Raw genomic sequence first — 4,059 nt, 5'->3', positions numbered from 1 at the left:
CTAATGGGACTGAAGGATGATAAATCCCCTGGACCTGATGGTCTGCATCCCAGTGTCCCCAGGGAGGTGGCTCTAAAAATAGTGGACACATTGGTGATCATTTTCCAATGTTCAATAGATTCAGGATCAGTTCCTGTGGATTGGAGGATAGCTAATGTTTTCCCACTTTTCAAGAAAGGAGCGAGAGAGAAAATGGGGAATTACAGACCAGTTAGCCTGACTTCGATGGTGGGAAAGATGCTGGAGTCAATTATTAAAGAGGTAATAATGGGGCATTTGGATAGCAGTAAAAGGATTAGTCCAAGTCAACATGGATTTATGAAAGGGAAATCATGCTTGACTAATTTTCTGAATTTTTTGAGGATGTGACAAGTAAAATGGATAAAGGGGTGCCAGTGGATGTAGTGTATCTGGACTTTCAGAAAGCCTTTGATAAGGTCCCGCAAGGGAGACTGGTTACTAAAATTAGAGCACATGGCGTTGGGGGTAGGATGTTGACATGGATAGAAAATTGGCTGGTAGACCGGAAGGAAAGAGTAGGAGTGAATGGGTCCTTTTCAGAGTGGCAGGCAGTGGCGAGTGGAGTGCCGCAAGGCTCGGTGTTGGGGCCACAACTGTTAACCATATATATTAATGATTTGGAAGAGGGAATTAGGAGCAACTCTAGCAAGTTTGCAGATGACACAAAGCTGGGTGGTAGTGTGAACTGTGAAGAGGAGGTTAGGAGGTTGCAGGGTGACCTGGACAGGTTGAGTGAGTGGGCAGGTGCAGTATAATATAAATAAATGTGAGGTTATTCACTTTGGCGGCAAAAACAAGGGGGCAGATTATTATCTCAATGGGATTAGGTTAGGTAAGGGGGAGGTGCAGCGAGACCTGGGCGTCCTTGTACACCGGTCATTGAAAGTTGGCTGATAGATACAGCAGGCAGTGAAGAAAGCTAATGGAATGTTGGCCTTCATAACAAGAGGATTTCAGTATAGGAGGAAAGAGGTTTTTCTGCAGTTGTATAGGGCTCTGGTAAGACCATATCTTGAATATTATGTACAGTTTTGGGCTCCTAATTTGAGGAAGGACATCCTTGTGATTGAGGCAGTGCAGCGTAGGTTCACGAGATTGATCCCTGGGATGGCGGGACTGTCAAATGAGGAAAGATTGAAAAGACTAGGCTTGTATTCACTGGAGTTTATAAGGATGAGGGGGATCTTATAGAAAGATATAAAATTATAAAAGGACTGGACAAGCTAGATGCAGGGAAAATGTTCCCAATGTTGGGCGAGTCCAGAACCAGGGGCCACAGTCTTAGAATAAAGGGAAGATCATTTAAGACTGAGGTGAGAAAAAACTTTTTCACCGCGAGAGTTGTGAATTTATGGAAGTCCCTGTTTCTATAAGATCCCCCCTCATCTTTCTAAACTCCAGTGAATACAAGATGCATGGTTTCATTGTCTTCGCCTATTGAAAGAATTAAACATAGCAGGTATGTGCAATATGAATTAGATAGCTGCTACCTAAAGATGCCAGTAAAATACAAATCAAGTCACATTCTTTCTGAATGGGGATTATGTATTACATATTAAAACAAGTGAAGCTTACAGTTTGAAGAAAGATGCATGCAGTGATTTGTTCTTACCCAGTGACATAGTTCTCCAGCATTTTTTAGTAGAAGCTTCTTTAAGAGAATATTTCGGTGCAGACAGGTTTTCACGTTGGTTCCTTGTCGTTTTCTTCAATTTAAAACCATTCCTTATGTCGGACAAAAATTTTTTATTTTTCACACAAAGCGTCCTGTACAGTATTGCCATACCCCTGATCCTCGATTAGCAAGTGTACAGAAATAGTCTGCAGAGCCCGTATGCAAGAGGCGCCATATTTTAGTGCCATTTTAAAAGTCCACGCTCTCGATCTTATGACACATCCTGACACATCCTAGGCTGTAGTGGGCCTCCGGCCATCTCCCTTGGACGGGGCCCGTTCCTTCTCTCCAGGGATGCTGCCTGCGTGTGCTGCTTTTACTGTGGATCATGCATGGTATTGAAGATGCACTGAGCTGGCATGTCATCATTTTTGGACATATCTGAAGCTGCCCTTCTGCACTCCTCATTGAACCAGTCTTGATCCGCTGACTTGACTGAAAAGAAGAGAAGAATGAGGAATCTGCTAAGTCATGACATTGTAGAATGTGGTGGGTTGTATTTCTGCTGATGCCCCACAGTAATTGTTGGAGAGTTAAGAGTGTTTAATTGTCGTACGTACCGGTAACAGAACAATTAAATTCTTGCAGCTAGCAGCTTAACAGGCTTGACTCACACACACAGATAAAACATGAATTAAAAAATGGAATACATTTATAACCATAATACTAGGTAGCCATAATAATGCAAAAGCGGGAGTCCTGCGCTCGGTCTTGCTGATATATAAGAGTCCACACCTGGATGGACTTGCAGAAAATGTGAATGTGCTCATGTATGAATGGCCCCCTTCACTTTCACTAGAAACTTAGCGGGTGAGGCAGGCAGCATCTATGGAGCGAAGGAATAGGTGACGTTCCGGGTCGAGACCCTTCTTAGAAACATAGAAAATAGGTGCATCTAGCCTGTCCAACCCCTTAAGAAGTTTGTAAGTTTCTATAAGATCCCCCCTCAATCTTCTAAATTCTAGCGAGTACAAGCCGAGTCTATCATTTCTTTCTTGATATGAAAGTCCTGCCATTCTAGGAATCACTGGTGAACTTTATCTGTACTCCCTCTATGGCAAGAATGTCTTTCCTCAGATTAGGAAACCAAAACTGTACGTAATACTCCAGGTGTGGTCTCACCAAGACCCTCTACAACAACTGCAGTAGAATCTCCCTGCTCCTATACTCAAATCATTTCAACTTCATAGTGATAAACCTCTGGTCCCCACAAACAGGCAGGCAGCATCAACACATTACCCATTACTCTGTCGAAGATTTCTTCAAGCGTCAGGTCATGGATTGTCCGAGCTACAGACATTTATACCGGATCACGTCACTGACGCTTCTCACCTGCTGTTGCGTGGTAATTTGGACGGGGACTTACCTGGAAGAGCAACAAGGGCGAGCATGGGATAAAATACAGGCTGAATAGTTACTGGTAGACTGTAGATCCGAGCACTTAAGCAGTACGAAGGATCAAAAATTGCATGGGCCCAATAGAAGACTCCCTTCTCCATGGCAGTAACATCCCAGTCTACCGTTTTCAGAGACCGACCCAGTTGTGTAACACCGCTCTCACTGTTCCTCGATTACACTCGGTGACATTCACTTCACTCTCTAATATTCTCGAATTCCTAAACATCCATCCAACATCCCACTTTATTGTCCACAGATTCCCAATGGTTTTCTCCGTCTGTGGAGCTGCTGCTCTGTGTCGGTGACGAACGGGATGATCTCACTAACACTCTCATATTCCAGCAACAGGAATGGTTTATATTGGCAACTGGGAAACCTCCGGTGACACAACCGGGCTCCGTGTAGACTGACGTTAATCACACTCATTGATCAAACATCTACTGTTAACTCTTTTGTGTCCGGGCACAAAGTGCCTCACGGAAAGGGCACCAGTCATCATATATGATGATATCCATTCTTTATGTTCTGTCTAGTGGACAGTTAGTGCCGGGGAGCAATCTAGAGGGCTGATGATAGAATCAACACCATCTCCCCGCAATCCCAATAATCATGAGCAGTCGCCTGAAATCGCAATGTTCAGATTAATCGTTTCCATTGACGAGTGCATTTCGGGAATCTTGAATCATTTAATCTGACATCTTGACATGGAGGACATGCATTAGAAATTTAAACAGACGGACATGCACCATTCATTATATTTAAATAATGGATTTGGGGCCCAGCCAACCATTCGTTAATAAAGACATCCATCAGATCGCTTTTTAAATACTTTCCTCTTACCTCAAACCCTTGTCGTGTTGAAGATGATATTCCGACCATGGAGACAAAAGTCGATCTCTGCTCCTACAAATTCCCGATACATTTCTTCCTGGTGACTTCTCAACATCCATGGCTGTAGGGAAGAT

This window comes from Amblyraja radiata, unplaced genomic scaffold, assembly GCF_010909765.2.
Source record: "Amblyraja radiata isolate CabotCenter1 unplaced genomic scaffold, sAmbRad1.1.pri S71, whole genome shotgun sequence".
Lineage (NCBI taxonomy): Eukaryota > Metazoa > Chordata > Chondrichthyes > Rajiformes > Rajidae > Amblyraja > Amblyraja radiata.
Note: the sequence above shows the minus strand (reverse complement) of the source record.